The sequence below is a fragment of the Uloborus diversus genome, chromosome 1, assembly GCF_026930045.1.
Source record: "Uloborus diversus isolate 005 chromosome 1, Udiv.v.3.1, whole genome shotgun sequence".
In the NCBI taxonomy this organism is placed as follows: Eukaryota; Metazoa; Arthropoda; class Arachnida; order Araneae; family Uloboridae; genus Uloborus; species Uloborus diversus.
The window spans coordinates 74231297-74249752 of record NC_072731.1 but is presented as its reverse complement, the minus strand read 5'-3'; the positions used below and the strand labels follow the sequence as shown (position 1 = coordinate 74249752).

At 30.7% G+C, this 18456-nt stretch overlaps 1 protein-coding gene across 1 annotated transcript in view; it reads right to left on the bottom strand.

Annotated features, from left to right (window-relative positions):
- Positions 1-18456, bottom strand: part of LOC129226314 (pyrokinin-1 receptor-like) — a 78894-nt gene that overhangs the window by 59511 nt on the left and 927 nt on the right. The gene's annotated exons all lie outside the window — the stretch shown is intronic.

The window sequence follows — 18456 nt, the reverse complement described above, 5'->3', positions numbered from 1 at the left end:
GAAATAATTTTCATTGTCAAAAAAAAAAATCGTCTGCGCATATCTTTATGTAGAAACATAAATGACTTCGAGTTTATTCGCCCAAAACTGAATACCTAAATTAAAATTTTAGCGTAAAAATAAAAACAAGTCAGATCAACAATAATTATTTCACAGTTAAAACCATAGCTGCGAAGTCGGAGTCGAAGTCAATCTCATTTTGAGATAAAGGAGTCGGAGTAGAATATTTAAGAATCGGAGTCAGTCATTTGTCCTCCGTGTATAAATTTTTGCCAAAGCTACGAAGTCAGAGTCGAAATCGGGGAGTTGGAGTCCGATTAATTGTCGGGCACAGGAGTCGGAGTCGGAGTCAAGTGCCCCTAAATTCTCGGAGTCGAACTCTGGAGTTTGGCGTCAAGAGTTATTTCCAACAAAATTTGTTTGAAGTAAATCCGCCTTCAAGTACAGAATCTACATTGACTTTCAGTTTCCCCATAGGCGCTATTGTTAAGGGATTTGAACTGTTCAAAATTGAACGGAAAATTGTTCAAATCAAAAAGATATTTTACATAAAAGTTTTTCATCAAAAGCTTTTGCCTACAAAGTTTGTTTGAAGCAAATTCGCCTCAAAGTTCGGAATTGCCTTACATTTCCCCGTAGACGCTAATGTTAAGTTTTTTTGAACTGTTCAAAATTCAACAAAAAATAGTTCCAATCACAAAGTAAAATATGGGAATGAGGTGTCCTTGCCGAGATCTTTCGAACAAAAAAAGTTTTTCCGAATCGGACTATTCATTCAATAGTTATTAGGGGGGGACAGACAGACAGACATTTTCCCCCATCTCAATACTTTCATGATTTTTTCTTCTTTTTCTGACTTTTACTGGGAAAGTAGGCTAAAAACTCGCATTCACAGACAATCAACAAAATATCTTAACCGAACAAGTGTCAGGTTTAAACTTTTTTTTTAATCTGAGATGAGATTTAAAAACAAATTTTTTTAACGAATTTTAATGTTGTTTTAACATGTAAATTCAATTAATAACTACATTAAAAGTTTAAATAATGGTACATCCAGCTTCGATTTTATAAGTCTTAATTTCTTCATTTTTAGTGATTTTTGAACAAGCAACAGAAAAAATAAATATTTCGTAACCTTGTCGGATACGTTTTTCTGACACCGAAGACTTCTACTATTTATTTTTTACATTTCAATTTTATTTGAGCAAATAACATTGCTGACAATTTTTCCGTAGTAAAATTCATTCTGTTTTATCAAGCGAAACAAATACTCGTATTTTTATGCTGGTTTTGTAAATTGATTCTTGAAAAAAAATTTGATAAAAAAATTGAAACAGCTGCGCTTTTTCGTAGCATATGGTTGAAAAGAAACTCCTAGAGGTATTCAAAAAGAACATTCTTGAAAAAAAACCCCATTCTCACCTAGAAGTTCATAATAAGCTCTTGATACTTAGAAACGAGAATAAATTGTCTTCAATTCAGAAATTTCTAGAAGAAAAGTTAAAAAATGTAGTTACTTTTCGCGTTGGTATAAGAAGATTCTTCTAAAAATATACCATATGTCTGTCCAGAAGCAAATAAATAATCCTAAGCCAAAATGAGTTTATTTACTCCATGAGAAAATAACAACTGCAAAAGCTTTAAAGCATAAAATCTAAAAAACATGGTATTATTGACTGAAACAAAAAATAAATTTTATATTTGGTGTTTGTATGATTGCAATTGATATGTGTTATTACAGTATGAAAAAAGGGATATTCCATATTGTGGCAAGTCACAGTGGTTCTAAAATAAATACTTATAAATGATCTTTTTGAGGAATTAAAGATTGCATAGTACTTTGAATTCGCTAAAGGTATGTCGTTTAATTAATTGTCATTGCAATTGGTTGAAACGAGTCACATGAAACGAGCAAACGTAAGTTAGCCAAAGCATGTGCTTTCCTTAAAAATGACCAAAAGTTATGGAACAAAACACGAAAAAGTCAGAATTTTTGTTATCGATGGCTTTATGCGACATACTCGTAGATAGTCTTAAAAACATTTAGTAGTAATTTGTTTAAAATATTTTTTCAAATGGTTATAAAATAGACAAGTTTTGTGCATCAAGATTTTTTTTTTATAGTTCATGGTTTTTGGTTTGATTAAAAACTACATTTTTATTTAAAAAACCTACAGTGAAACTTTAAAAAAAATTTTAAAAAAAAACTATATTTATGGCGACTAAAAACCAAGAAAAAACTCGTAGTGGTTGAAAAATGTTTAGAAAATGAGAGAAGTATCAAATAGCTAATATAAATTCTGGAAGAAGACAATGCACAAACAACATATTACTGTATTTCAGCAAAAACTTTACAAGATAATAATTATGCCAAAAAACGAGTATGATATCTTAATACATCTATCAAATGTATGTTCAAAATATTATGTAAATTATCATCTGCATTAAAAATGAATACAAAATTGGGAGATAACTTATTCTGCTTTCTGTTTGCACGAATGAAAAATGAATTTAATATTTAAAACGGGTCTAAAAAACATTCTGATTCTGGTACATTGAAAATATTGAGCGGGCAGACAAATATAGGAAAAATTGTAATATGTTAATACAGAAGTATCTTATAGAAATTCATTCGTTTGTTTTCTATTTATTATTCTCAGCTGCTGTTGTAAATAAACAACAAGAAGATCTGCTACCCTAATTATATGTTATGATAGAATACAAATTGCCAATACTCTTTCCAAAATTTCAGTAACTTGTTGTTCAGTAACTTGCAGAAGAAAAATTTTGCCATTTTGTCTGAAATTATGAAACAGAATCCAAGTGGCAGTGATTAGTTTAATGCGTCCTGTCATATTGCTGAGAAAATTAATTGATTTTGGACTAGCCTGAAAATTAAATATTTCCAGTCAGAATTCTTTCCATCATCTTTTGTTGAAAAACATTCATCAATATCTACTAGACTTGAACAATCAAGTACATTAATCATATGTTACTTCTTCCATTTAATATTAAAAATATGTCGGTCAATTATTATTAAGAAAATCTAGAAAGTTTAATAATATCATTAAAAAATATATATGTCAGACAATTATTTAAAAAATATAGAACGTGTAACAGTATGAAGAAAAGAAAGAAGGGAAGAAATAATTTTCCCCAAGATCAAAGCAAAATAGTGTTTCCGCCATGTTGTTATAATGTTTTTTTCCATTCTTTTCACACAAATTACAAATAAATCAAAGTATCAGATCAGATGTCTTTCTCAAATATAAATGTCTTTCTACAACATCTGGAATGCAGCTGTTTTTTTCTTTTCTTTATCGCTTGTTTTCTTTTTAATTTATGTTGTAAAGGAGAGTAATGTGACAAGATCTATCTATACATGTATTAAAAGCAGTTATAGGTCAAACAAACTTTGCTCTTTTGAGTATAACCTTCCATGTTGTTAAACTTCATTCCATATTTCTACCATCTCAATTTCCGAAAAAAAAAAAGCTGCAAATGAGTATGGTTCTATTCAGTGATTTTTCCATCAATTTTTCGGAGGGTGTACTCCCAGTAATCTATTATGCACAATGTATGTATGCATCATATACATTATGTGTCTAAAAAATGTTTGAGAGTATGCGGTGTATACGGAGTATAACCCAGGTTCTATTTGCCTGTTAAACATTTCCCAACTTTTACTGTTTGTGATTCCCCCCCCCCCCCCCCTTTATGAACCTTAGTCACTACTGATGTTTATCTGTGTTTGTTATAATTATTACTCTTACTTAGCAGATTTTTTTTTTTTAATGTTGAGAAGAGTTTTGAAAAAAAAAAAAGATAAGAGGTGGTGGTGCTGGGGGGCGGGGGTGAGGGTCAGTCCATCTCATATCAAGCATAGTCATGTTTACTTACTACTCACATGATCATCCCCCCCCCCCTTGTAAGAGAACTCCATATTTAACTTAATGGAAGCTGAAAAATATCATTATTTCTTCAGTCAAATTTCATTCAAAAATTCATAGAAATATGATTCCATTGAGATCGCAACTTAAAGTTTTGCAAAATAAAGATGAAATACACAAAAATTTTTGAGATTTTTTTTTTTTTAATTCATTATATGTTTTCTAAGAAATTTAAATTTTATATTTAAATTTATTTTTTTTAAAATTAGTTATGATGCATATCATATTAAACAGCAACTAATTTACTTTAAAATGCTTTTTACAAAATTTTTCTATCTACATTTGATGCTGAGTAATCGTTCATTTTATGTTCAAGGATCCATGAAAAAAACAGGGTTTTTCTAAAAATCAAAGTCTTATAAATAAAAAAATAAAAGAGATAAAAATCTAAAAGTTTTGACTTTTGATTACTTTGAAGGGTACAATCGATAAGCCAAATTTCAAAGAACTATAAAAATGTGTGAAAAAATCTTTGGATCACTTGACATGGAATGACCTAATAGAACAAGTATGTTTGTACAAATCGCACATTAGGGGTATACTTGATCCCCTCGTTTAGAGAGATACATGATCCCAGGGATCAAGTATTCATAAAACAATGTAAACATAACGAAAACAATATAAGTGTTGTTTACTTAGTTGACATTAACTGTAAACATTCAAAACCATGTTAACATAATGAAATTTATCATAGTTTGAGTGATAGATTTAAACAATCACTACAGTAAATATGCTAAACAATTAAAATATCAGTTCGTTCTTGTAACCCACAGAACACCTCAAACATCTAAACATAAACTAACTCTACTGATAAATTATGTTCTGATCAGCCAAATGAGCTTGAACAAGTTGAAATTCATGTTCTTTAATTCAATTCTTCGTTTGAGAGAAAAAAAAATGATTTTGCTAGTTAGATTTACAAAAAAAAAGTGAGTTGCCCATTACGTAGACCCATTAGCGGATAGAGTGCAAAGTTGGATTTCTGGAGTTTGAAATAAGTTTTCTGAAGTGAAAAGGTAATATGCTTAATCAATCTATTTTTTCTAAAATATTGCCAAAATGTGTTAAGCTGCACACATCCCATTGGGTTGAGCGGAACTTTAAGAACTACAACAAACGAATTGTTTGCATTGACTTTTCAGGTTTTGAAAACATATAAGCTAGGCTCTCTTTCTTATAAGTACGCTGATACTTACATTTTTCTTCCCTCTTTTTAAAAATTAATTCAATTGACGAAACTCTTAATTTTATTATTGCAAGACAACAAGCAAATAAGATGATTTTCTTGCTTGTCATCCTATTTTTTTTTATTTGTTATAATTTTAGCTTCATTACGCTACTTTAAAAAAATTCATAATTTTATTTATAAAATATAGTATTTTTCACAACTGTATTGGATAATAAGGAACTGAACAAAAGCATCATAAGTTCATGAAAGTTGTGTGCATGTTTTTTTTTTTACAAATGTCTTCTGAAATTTGAAACTGTGTTATTTTGTATTCACATTATTATAATCTAATAAAGAAAATTAGAAGTGGTGTCATATTTTTTAGAAACATTATGTAGAAAACTAAAATCCATAAATAAATTGCCGATCTAATGAAAATTCTATGTAGTTTCTCAGTGGGATCAAGTATCCCCCATGAAGAAACCGTGCATCCCTTGATGTGGGGATACATGATCCCTTTATGAAATTTTTGAAAAAAAAAATATTTTACCAAAACTATCTGCTTAATTTCAACTAAAAAAATACTGTCAGATAAAGGAAAAAATTACATTTGTTTTCGTACTTTAAGAAAAAAAAAAAAAACTCATAATTTGCAGCAGAGAAAAAAGTCGAAAACCAAAGTGGAGATCAAGTATTCCCAGTCTCCCCTATATGAGATGTTTGAATGTTATGTGCGCTAACTGGGTTTTCATCGCTTGAAACAGCTCACAACTATTTTCAGCATAAAAATTCTTTCTGTAAAAACAATGTCCGTTTCATTATTTAACTGAAACATTTTAGTAAATTTGAACCACCACGGACTTTTAATAGGAACAATTTACAGTGTTCAATTCCAGGACTTCATCGTTTAAATAGACAAATGCAGCTGAAATACGTAACGGATTAAACTACAAATAAACCAAAAAAAGCCACTCATATGAAATTTCAAATTTTATACGTAAAAAATAAGTAAATATACTAGTGGAAGAAATGAGTTTTGAAAAATTCCCCTAACCCACGCTCTTTCAACGACGTCGGAAAGTTCAATCTCTCTCTAAACTTTAAGTCGTAAAATGATTCATAAAATTGAAACCAACACAGAAATTGAAATTTGATGCATTTTCATTGAACGTTTTCATCAATGAAAGCAGTATAGATACATAAAATATTCTCTAAAGTTGAAAATTATCAAAACTAAGTTTAAAATTAATTCTTTGATATTTTTCTTCAGCTAGTAACTTTCCACTGTACTTTTCGTTAACTAATTAAAAAATCAAGTAAAATAATTATAAATATAAAATAAGTTGTGCACATTAACTAAATTTAATGCGTTATTATACTCAAGTGTTTGTGCAATCATGTTTTCAATACGAACTAGAAATTATTGAAAACTTTATTACTGTATTTTCCTCCAACCCTGTAAAATTAATATTTTTCGCCTGTTTGTAGTTATTTAAAAAGAAATGTTTTTTTTTTCTTTTGCTGTACTTGCTGTGCTTATTTTGTTTTAAATCATTTTCGTAATATAGCTTCCTTCGCAGTTTTTACTTTAAAAAAACTATAGTGTCTTCAATCATTTTCGCGCTTTTTTTTTTTTTTTTTTTTTTGCTTAAATGTGTCAATTACTTCAATGTGAACTAATCATCTCGATTTTCCTTTTTATACGTATTTTTCGAAAAAGAATATCTACATTTTAGCTCAGATTTAGAGATTTTGGATATCGAAAATACGCATGTTTAAATTTTCTAATTAATACAGTTCACTAAATGTAAATTTATGAATTTTGTAATCTCAACTTGCAGACCTTTAATTGCTTTAAAAGGATCCAATGTAGTAAGCACACTTTGTTCCGTAAAAGTTTTAAAATTGTTGGGAACGTTGTCACAACACCTTTGAAACATTTTTTAAACGTTTAAACGCTAAGTGCGTTACCTGTGATGACCGTGTTAAGCAATATCCTGATTTTCATCACAAAACAAGAAAAGTTCGATAAAAACTATTTTTAATCGATAGCTGCTGTCTTTGACAGTGTAAAGGAAATCAATTCAATTAAAAATGTATATTTTAAGCAACTTATACACTCGCTGAAAAAAATATGTTTTGTTTAAAATTTACCTATTAATGTTCTGCCCTTAACAAGACGAATTTTCGTCGAAATGTTTAAAATTATCAGTCGTTGATGTTTCTCAGTACTATTTTAAGCTTCAGTATATGCTTCAAATTTAGAATTTTTAAATAGTTGCTTGGATTCAATTGTTTCAAGTATTAATGATAAGCACAATTATTTAGGTTAAACTGTTTTACTTGACTTAATATGTGCTAATTTAAAAATAAGTACCCTCAACCTGCTAAGTAAAAGCATAGTTTTCAACGGATAAAGATCGATAATCTGATCTGCATCTCAAAGCAAGAAAAGTTTGAAGAAATCTTGTAAGCTTCTTTCCAAGATGACAGTAATCTTATTGATCCTTCAGAAAACAAGAAATGTACCAACGATCAAATTACTCCGAGAACAATTACTCCGAGCTTCAAACGCGACGGTTATTTTCAGATGCTGATCCAGCACAAAAATCTCTTCATTTTAAGGTAACGTATTTTTTTTATTTGTTTCCACAAAATATTCTTCCATTAAAGCAAATTGTAAAGCTTAGATAAATCCCTTAGCAGCATTTTGTCATCTCGTACACATATTTTTTTCATGAAATAATAAAATGAAACTTAAAACATGTGCTGTTTACAAAAGATACGACGTTGCAGAGTCTAAAAAAATATAAATCTCGTATTTCTCCTTTTTATGTTAAAGGACAAAGCTTTGGAAACATTGCAACAAAATTTTGACTGGAATTAGATTTTATCAGAAAATTCGTGAAGAAATATTCAATCCAAGTTCAAAAATACAGTAGAGGTCTATCAGTTCACATTTTAGCATCACGTAGCTTTAAAGGGAGAGAAATAAAGTTCAGAAATGGATTTTGAGGCTGCGATCGAAACTTTCGAGGGAAAATATATCATAACATTGAATTTAACAAAAAACACAGTGATACTAGGAGAGAGTAGGCTAGAACTAAACATATCTGCTCTTTTGGTTGCACCAACATTAATTATTTAATCATAGTTAAAGTGCAAATCGTATAAAAGTCGCAATATTTTATTATAAGGTATTATGTCTTGATAATTTCCAAGGATCGAGTTTTTTAACAAATTGACATATAATATTTTTTTGAAATCTAAAACCATAAATACAGTAAACATTAGTATAAAACTAAACAACTCCGCAATAATTAAACTGCAATACCACAACAAAATATAAAACATGGCAAGAAAAAATGAAACTAAAATAAGAAAACTTTTCAGACAAAATGTTAACGGTGTATTTTAAAATTGTAAGTCGTGAAATTGCATTTGTTTGTTCCTTACAATTTAACCATTTCTTAAAAATTGCCAACAGAAAAATTGCTATTTTAATAGTACACAAAAAGTATTAATATTTCAGAAATGGTACTATTCATTACGAATTAAATAGATTATCAGTTAGTTTCCGTGCATTAGTAAATCAAACAAGGAAAAGTACATCTACAGGTTTTAGTTGAAAAAGGCGCAGCAATTTTTCGGACGTGGAGAATTATTATAGTCATCATGCGTTGTCATATTTTCCAAAGCATAAATTTATTTTCTTAACTTTAATTTGAGGAATAGAGTTTGTAATCCTCGCATCTAGTCCCAAGACAAGTTAAATAATGGATTTTTGCTATTATCTTTTGATGAAGATCAACTCAGCACGACAGCTTTAGGGGAAATTTTGCGATTCACTTTAATTTCTCCACTCCTGAGGTACATATTTTCGTTGGCTCATGACTTTTAAACCTTTTATTTTTCGGGATTTTGATCACGTATAGGTCATGGAAGGATGTAGGAAGGATGTAGTTTTGAAAAAGTAACACCACATTTGACAGGATTATACTAGATTTGTAAATAGAATAATTTAATTGCATTTGTTTAAGTTCTGAAAATGATTTCATTAAAACTAGTCTAACAGGATAAGTGGGCAGCTTTCCTGTCCCAAAAGTATATCAGACACATTTCGAAATTCATATTAGTTTAATATCTTTCAATCTCTCTCTCTCTCTCTCTCTCTCTCTCTCTCTCTCTCTCTCTCTCTCTCTCTATATATATATATATATATATATATATATATATATATATATATATATATATATATATATATATATATATATATATATATATATAGTGTGTGTGTGTGTGTGTGTGTGTGTGTGTGTGTGTGTGTGTGTGAGATAACAGGCATTTTATGTGAAGATTTAATAAAGTCATATTTAATCAACTGATTCAAGAACTAAAATGAAGGAAACTAAGAAAGAAAATTGCATTCAAAAAAAATGTCTAATTTCTAAACCTAATGCACAATATCTCTAAAATAAATAAAGATATTTTGTGAACTTATGTAGTTTAACAAAGATTCATAACTTGGCGTTCTAAAAAATACCAAGCTGTGACCACTGGGAAAATTCGAAAATGGAGAAGTTTTGAGTGCAAATAATACATTTCAGAAGAATTATCCATCTGTGTGTTTGTGTGTGTATGTGTGTGTGTGTGTGCAATTAAAATACAAATAGTTGCCCAGTAAAAATAGATGAACTGATATTAAATACTTATTTTTATTCATATTTATCATTTAAGTCAAGTACATTGAAATTAACTGTTAAGAATAACCTGCCTCAAGAGAAATATTTTGATGATTTATTTTTTAGTGCATTAATATGCAGCAACGCGGAGAAAATATCTGATCGATTGATTTACGCATAAAAAACAGATTTATCTTTTCTTCCCAGAACTAACTTTAATCAGTCCCTAAGAAGTTTCCTCTCTAAATAAATTTTGGCCCGTTAGCTTAGAACCTATTCATCAAATTTGACAGAATGAAAGAAATGTTATACTCCGCTACCATTCTTTAATGCCATTTCCTAAAGTGAAATAATCCAAAATGAAGCTAATATAATATTCAAAAACCATTTTAATTAACGTTTTATTACTACTACTACTATTATTATTATTATTATTATTATTATTATTATTATTATTATTATTATTATTATTATTATCATTATTATTGTTATTATCATTTATTATTATTATTATTCTATTTGAACTATCATTGATTTCTTTTTATGTGAAACTAAAACTGAAAAAAAAAATTCCTCCTACTTCTGGCTATATTTTGAAAGGCAATCCGGTAAAAACATTTTGTTCTAATCTATCTAATTTTCTATGTTTAAAAATTATATTTTGTTTAAAAAATCGTTAATAAAAAACAAGTAGAGATAATAATTTGAGACAGGATCATATACTATTGTATTAGCAGCAACCAACTCTAAAATGAGCCTACTTTCCCGCATATCTACTAATGTCGAATTTCTAGTATATGATCAATATTCTCAAAATTAGCTAGAATCGCAAATTTTTTCAAACATAATTTTTGAACATTTTAAGCTGATTTCTAGGAATAAAATATGCCTTGCTCATCTGAAGAAATAGATGCGTAAAAAAATAAATAAATGAACAAATAAAGTAGTAGCGCCTTTTAAACAAAACAGCTAATATATATTTTCCGTTAAAAAAATTTTTATTCCCTCTCAAAAAAAAAAAGAACGAAAAGTAAAAAAAATCACTAAATAAATACATAATGTCAAGAAAAAAATCATTTGTTTTTCCCCTGCTGCCAATAAATAATTTATAAAATGAATGAATGTACTTTCAAAATAAATAAAAAAAAATTTATAATTAAATAAAAACAAAATACCCGACTGCGTAAAAATCAAAATAACTGAAAAAATATATATAAGCCCAGTACTTTAGAATACTACTAAGTATTATAGTCAATACACACATAAGACAAATCATAAATTCAAAAGAAGAACAGAAGGATCAACAGTCGGGCTAGGAACCTAACTCGGCTTAAAGCTACATATGCTTGACCTTTAGCAAAAATGCGTGAACTTAAGTCAACCACAGCTATATAAACAGCCTGTACAACTCGTCATGACGCGAGTTCGGAAACGTAGTCAGTCAAGTCTTTCTCGCAAAACTGAAAAATACCGTCAGTAAAGTACACGTCGTGAAACTCAGACAACTGAATGACGACAAAAACAAATGCAACATGTTAGAGATGAAAATCAAATCAGTAGACTTAGTAAACAAAAATTCATGCAGCGAAAACGCTATTTGTATTTATAACACGCAGGTCGCGTGCGACATGATCCCTAACTGACAATATGGCGACTGGTTGTTAATATGGGAAACTTTGATTACTGTCATGTGATTAGTGACTCTAGTCCTCTACGACGCCTCACAGGAACAAACATACATACATGCATAGACTCATAAACACATTGCCCTCATTTGCGTCGTGCACGCGCAGTCGGGTAAAAAACAACAAAGTCATTTAAAAGAAATAACTTTTACTATAAAAAAAAAATCACCTAGCATCTGACCATTTTTCAAATAATTTGACTAAATTAAATGTTTTTAAAAAATTACTTTAGTTGGTGCGCTTTCATTGTTTACACTTCTGCCGATAAAATCACAAATGACGAAATGACATTCACTGTTGCCATTCACCGAGCACAATATTTAATTCGCTTTACTCATATGTGTTGAAAACGATATGGTTGATAGCAAACGTAGAGCGCAATATTTAATTCGCTTCTTGATTATCATAAAGGGGAAACGCGATAGACAGATGCGAAAAAGTACATCATTTATAACGTCATAAAGATCACGCCTTATTTTCAAAATCGGCCATTTTAAAAAATTAATTAAAAATTAAGCGTTGGGAAAATGAAAGTTTTTCTCGTTCCATGTTTTTTTTTTTTTTTTTTTTTCCCTTATTCTATCAATTTCAACGACTAAAAGTAGAAACTGAACTGAAGGAAACTATCTGACTGAAGGAAACAATCCCATTACTCCGCCAAATACTGAATACGTAATTTAAAACTTTAGCGTGAAAATAAAAAACAAATCATATCAACAATAACTATTTCAAAGTAAAAACCATGGCTGCGGAGTTGGCATCAATTTCAATTTGGGGTAAAAGAGTCAGATTCGAGAGTCGATGGTTTTTTATTCAAAGGCTCGGAACCGGAATCGGTCATTTTCCCCTTAAAGTCCGCAACTCTGCCAATATTGGCAGAGTCAGAGTAGGACTTATTTTTCAGATAAAGGAGTCGGAGCCGGAGTCGAAGACTTTACATTCCCAAGAGTCGGAGTCAGTCATTTTCCTTCCTTGTCTAAATTTTTGTCAAAGCTACGGAGTCGGAGTTTGGAATCGGATCCCACTTATTCAGAGTCGACTGCCCTAAACGTCTCGGAGTCGGAGTCGGGAAATGGTCATCAAGAGATTTTTTCAACAAAATTTGTTTGAAGTAAATCCGCCTTTAGGTCGGGATCTAAACTGACTTTTAGTTCGCCGTAGGTGTTAATTTTGAAGGATTTGAACAGTTTAAAATTGAGCAGAAAGTTGTTCAAATCAAAAAGATATTTTCTATACATGCTCTTCTTCAAAACCTTTTTCCTACAAAGTTGGTTTTAAGTAAATTCGCCTCTAAGTGCGGGATTTGTATTTACCTTGAATTTCCCCGTAGGCGCAAATGTTAAGTGTTTTTGAACTGTTCAGAATTGAACGGAAAATTGTTCAAATCATAACATGAAACATGGGAATGAGGTGTACTCGCCGAGATCTTTCGAACAAAAATGTTTTTTGTTCGAAAGATCTCGGACTATTGACTCAAACGTTAACGGGGGGGGGGGACAGTCAGATCGACACACGGACTGACAGGCAGACATTTTCCCCTTCTCAATACCTTTCTATTCAATTTTTAATTTTTCGATTTTTATTTAATTATTTCATTTATTTTTGACATTGTTTTTTGGTTTTTACGATATTTTAAAGGTACATCAAGTCTCCTTTCAGGCTTTTTTTCTTCTTTCTCTGACATTTACTGGGCAAATAGGCTACAAACGACACCAGTCACATTGTAAATGATTTGTGGACGAAAATCCAACTGCTATTATTTGTTAGACGGCAAACATTGGCAGTCGTGATTTGATGAAATTATTAAGGAGCGATTACATTAAGGAATAAAAACAGGCAATTAAAACTGTTTCCATAGAAACTAAACTCGGGTATGCTATATCGTGGTCGGTTAATCGAATTTACCAGTTATTTTTATTACCTCTTAGCAGCGGTTTTCATTTGCCCTCAAAACACATGTTTTCATACAGAAACCTATAAAATCCTCAGTGTAAAAGAAAAAACTGAGAAAATTCGTAGCGCAATAGTTTTACGCAGTTTATGAAAACCAAGTAACTACAACTAGATAATATAAAATTCGTGGATAATTTACATTTTTCTTCCCTATTTTTTTATGTTTGACAAGTTACTTGATCAAATTCGAACAAAATTTAGTGAATTTAATTTCCATAGAAGCCGAGAGCTCTTTAATTTTTATATATTTTATTTATTTTTCCCAACATGTCCAATAAGGGGTTCAAAAAAACTTTTTTTCAGCTAGAGTCCAGGGACACCCGTTATTTTATTTTATTTATTTTTTTTAGACTTGCTAATAGTATTATGCTGTAAAAGTTTTAGCTTCTTACTCAAATTTTAAGAGGGTGCTCAATGCCCCTCAACTTAACATTAGCTGTATCATAGAAAATGTCACAAATTTAGAAACATTTAATTTCACCAGCTGTTTTTCACTTTTTAAATATTTTTTTCCTTGCAATGTATATGAAAATATGTACGTTACTCGTGTATATTGTAATATGTAGTTTTTTTTTTTCAGTTCAATGTATTTTTTAATCTCCCTCCCCATACTTATGAAGTTTTTTTGGGGGGAGGGAGGTGAGCACCCTCTCTCAGTTGAAATAGGAAGCTAAAATTCTAACAGTATATTACGCTCCATAAGGCTAAAAATATTGAGGGGGGTCCTGCTATCTGGAGAAACTTTTTTTTTTTTTGCATGTATTTTTGAACTACCCTAGTGTCTAAATCCTCTGATAGGACATGTGAACATGAAATTGGTAGCTGAAAGTTCATCTATTGGCCTTATTTCACTAGTTCAGAAAAAATGTTTTCACTTTGCTTCAGATTAATGTTATATTTCCCTAAAATCGTCTCAGTTTGGAGGACCTTCTATGCTGTGACGGTTTGAGAACGGGAAAAGACTGAAGCGAATCTAGAGCGGAATGATTCATCTTATCTATTCACTAGTTATTAACAGTGAGGGTGAATAAGCGAGGTTTTTAGGTTTTTTTTTTTTTTTTTTTTTCAGAATACAGCAACTAAATGGTAAGATATATTATCAAGTTACACAATAACCAAACTCTTCCAGGAATCTTTCCATGTTTCTCCCAGAAAGAGAAATACAATTGATCAGATCACACTGATGCAGGAAAAACCATGTATACAAAATTTCAACTAATAAAATAAATCGCTGATCCCAGGTCCGTTCAATAAATTTTGCCCCCCCCCCCCCCTTCTGCAACAAAATCTGTTGGGCCTCTTCCCAGAGGCCAACAGTGTATATTTGCAACGTAAATAAGTTTTAGAGCTAATCTTTTTCTTTTTTTTTCTTTCAATTTCTTAGGCCGGCCCCTTAAGGACATGGATTCCCCCCCCCCCCTCCCCCGCACTGGGGAGTCTGTGGGTACGCAGATCCGGAACTGTGCTGATCTCTATCTCTAATGTTTATTGCGTCTAACATTATCTTGATTTTGCAAAACTTATAAACGCGCAACTGCGCAGCGTCTTAAGTATTTAATTGTATCTTTTTTTTATTTCATGTTGACCCTAATTAATACAGAAGTAGTTAGGTCTGCTGATTAGGTTTTTTCACGATACTTTCTTGTTCGATAATTTCTCATTTCATTACTATATTTAACCATTTGAACAGCACAAAATCTAGACAATAACATACAGTTTAAAGTAGGAGAGCACCCTGAGTATTTGTTTATTGGGGCTATCTAAATTTTTCGAAGCCTCAAAATGGAATTTTTTTTGAAAATTAGGGTGTTGACCTACCTTAATGCGTTGTTTGTACTTAATAACGTAGATCTGCTTGGTGTTCTGATTTAATTTGCTATTTAAAATTTAATTGAATAACATTCAACTTAATTTTTCACTGTTGTTGTTGTTTTTACTAATTCCAGATGGTATAGCTTAGCTACTCCATCTCCACAAAACCAAACATCTCCAAAATGTCTAGAAAAAAATTTAATCTCTTAAAATCCCAATCACTGTGAAAAAATGCATTGTTCTTACTTAATTATGTAACTTGCTTGATATTCTGATTTAATTTGAATGATATGACACAGCAGCACAAATTTCACAATGTTCTTCAAAAAACTCTCATTACACTCCGAAGTTATATTCTACTTGTAGTTCCTAGTAATAGAAAGGAACAGCGTTTCTAATAGAAATAGCAGGATCTTTTTTGTAGCTTTTTTCAAAAGCTGTAGCTAGCAAAAGCTTCTTCCATGTGTTCTTGATGCAACGCACAAATTTCTGTGATATCTTCCTTTTAATGCTTTTTCTGTTTCTTAGACACATTAACATTGTTTATCTTTTCCATGGGTATATAGTATAAGCAGTAAACAAAAAATGTTTTATTTTCAAAATAAATCAAGTTTACGAATAGAATAAAATTTAATACTTCAAGATGTATACTCCTGATAGGAATCAGTCCGAGCGATAGTTGTTCACTATTCAATAACTGAAGATTTTGGACTCAGGCCATTATTTGTGTATTATGTTAGCTTAAGCTTAATAATTATAATCCATCGGCATACAAACAGTGCCGATTATTTGATCTGTTTAACGGAACCAGCATTGCATTGTTTTGCATTGATAGTACGCATTGCTTAGAACAGCGATAGGCAACCTAAAATATCTGCCGTTCTACTTTCCAAGAATAGGTGAACAATAAGATCGACTTCAGAGGGCGGGGGTGACTGATCCTTCTCTGGCTGTGCCACTGGTAAAGTAACAAAAAAAAAAAAAAAAAAAAAAAAAAGTTTCCTTCTTTAATAATTTGTAAAACTTTCATACCTAGCTTTATTCGTAAATCCGAAGGAACTTTTGACATTTTTCAAAAGTGAAAAGTAAAAAGAATGTTTCATTTGAAAATTAAAAATTGTGGTAGTTCAAACGATTGCGAAAAGGTTTGAAAAACACTCTCATAACTTTTGGTTAAGAAGTTGAGCCTAAATTTTATTACAGAAAAAAAAATTTTGTAAATGGAACTCAGACAAAAGAAAAAAAAAACATCATCCAGGATATTGTCACGTTTGACTGAGATCGACTGGTCGATCGTGATTGACGGAAGGAGTGCTCCCCCCCTAAGATGAAGGACGCACCTCCTAACTATCGTGACCTCCCACAAAACAAGATCCCCCCCCTTTAAAATGCAAAGAATACCCTTCAATCCCCACCTCCTAAAAATGTCAATGGCGTAATCGGCGCCATGAATAGGAGGACACCCCTATTAACGGGTTGCATACTGCTTCCTTAGAGTAATGGGGTTGCTTCCTTCAGTCAAAAGTAGTATTTTTGTCACTGAAATTGATAGAATAAGCAAAATAATAATAATAATAATAATAATAACATGGACCCAGAAAATACTTTCATTTTCCCAACAGTTATTTTTTAATTATTTTTTTTAATGTCCGATTTTTCAAACAAGGCGTGGTCTAGATGACGTCACAAATGATGCACTTTGCTGCATCTTTCTACCGCGATTCCACGTTATGATAATCAAGAAGCGAATTAAAATTGCGCTCTACGCTTGCTATCAACCATATCGTTGCCAATGCAAGTGAGTAAAGATGCGAATTAAATATTTTGCTCTGTGAATGGCAACACAGAATGGCATTTCATCATTTGTGATGTCATCGGACAGAAGCATAAACATTGAAAGCACGCCGATTTAAGTAATTTTTTAAAAATATTAAACTTAAAATTATTTTAAAAAGGTCAGATTATATGTTTTAAGCATGCTCTTTCAGAAAAAAAAGACTTTTAAAATTTTGGAAACCACCCCATTGTTATCCTCTGCAAATACGTCTTAAAATATTGGATCATTAATAAAGACACAGATTTAATTATAGCACGAAAAGAGGTGGCTGTAACAATGTTACTTTCGCTCTTCTTTTGAAACAAAGACAATTTGTTCTAAGCATGAAATCAAATAAATACACGTGGATAATTAAAAAAACTCAAGCCTTAAACTTCAAAACATGTCGAGTTTAGAAAAAACTAAAAAAATGAAATGTGAGTCAGTGTATGATGGTGTAAAAAACTAAAAGTGAATCTGAGAAATCCTCTGAGAATTCAAAACTGTTTTGCTTTGATCGAAGTACACACAGTCATTCCGGTTAACTTCACGCCACTTTTTTTGCATATTTTTCAAAAACAATTAGAAGGTCCATTGCTGCACTCACCAGGAAAGATTGAAATGAAAAATTTCATTGTTATTTTAATCAAAAAATAAAGAAAATAATTGCATCAGTCAATATATCTAAAGTTTCTGCACGGAAACTATTTTTGAAGTTGTTGAAAGTGCTCTTTCTACATTCTAATATTCAATGCAATATTATAAATGATAGCAATCTTGTGAAGGACATAGAAGGTGTTTTTAAACATTATAAAAAACATTTTGCTGCATTAAAGTTGCACTATTCTGATTAAAATTATTTATTTTGCATCCCGTTTCTAACGAGAGTCAAGACACACTAAATGACAGGATTGCTTAAAACCAAGCTAGTAATTTATTTTAAATGGAATTTTTTTTTTCTTAAATTTGCATGGTACAGAAGTCAAGGAGTGTTTCTTCTGCTTCATATCAAAAATTACAATAAACTATTCGAGTATGAGTTGAATAGTTTAAAATAGAAAATTTTGTGGCTCTACGTTCTCTTTAGAAACTGCACTTGAATTATCCAATTTGACTTGTTTTATTTCGAATCTCAGATCAAAGAAAGTCTGACGATACGAAAACAAAGTTATAACCTTCCCAGGTAATATTCTTTGAAATTAGTTAAATTAGTTTGGTATATACAGTGAAATCAGTGTAAGTTGACTACTTGCAGTGTTGTAATTTAGTGATCAACTTATGGAGGTTGATCTATATTGATATCCATCTAATTCTCCACTTGACTAAAGGGGTCAACTTACAAGGAAGGCCAACTTAACAGGTTTTACTGTACTACCAATTAAAAATAGTG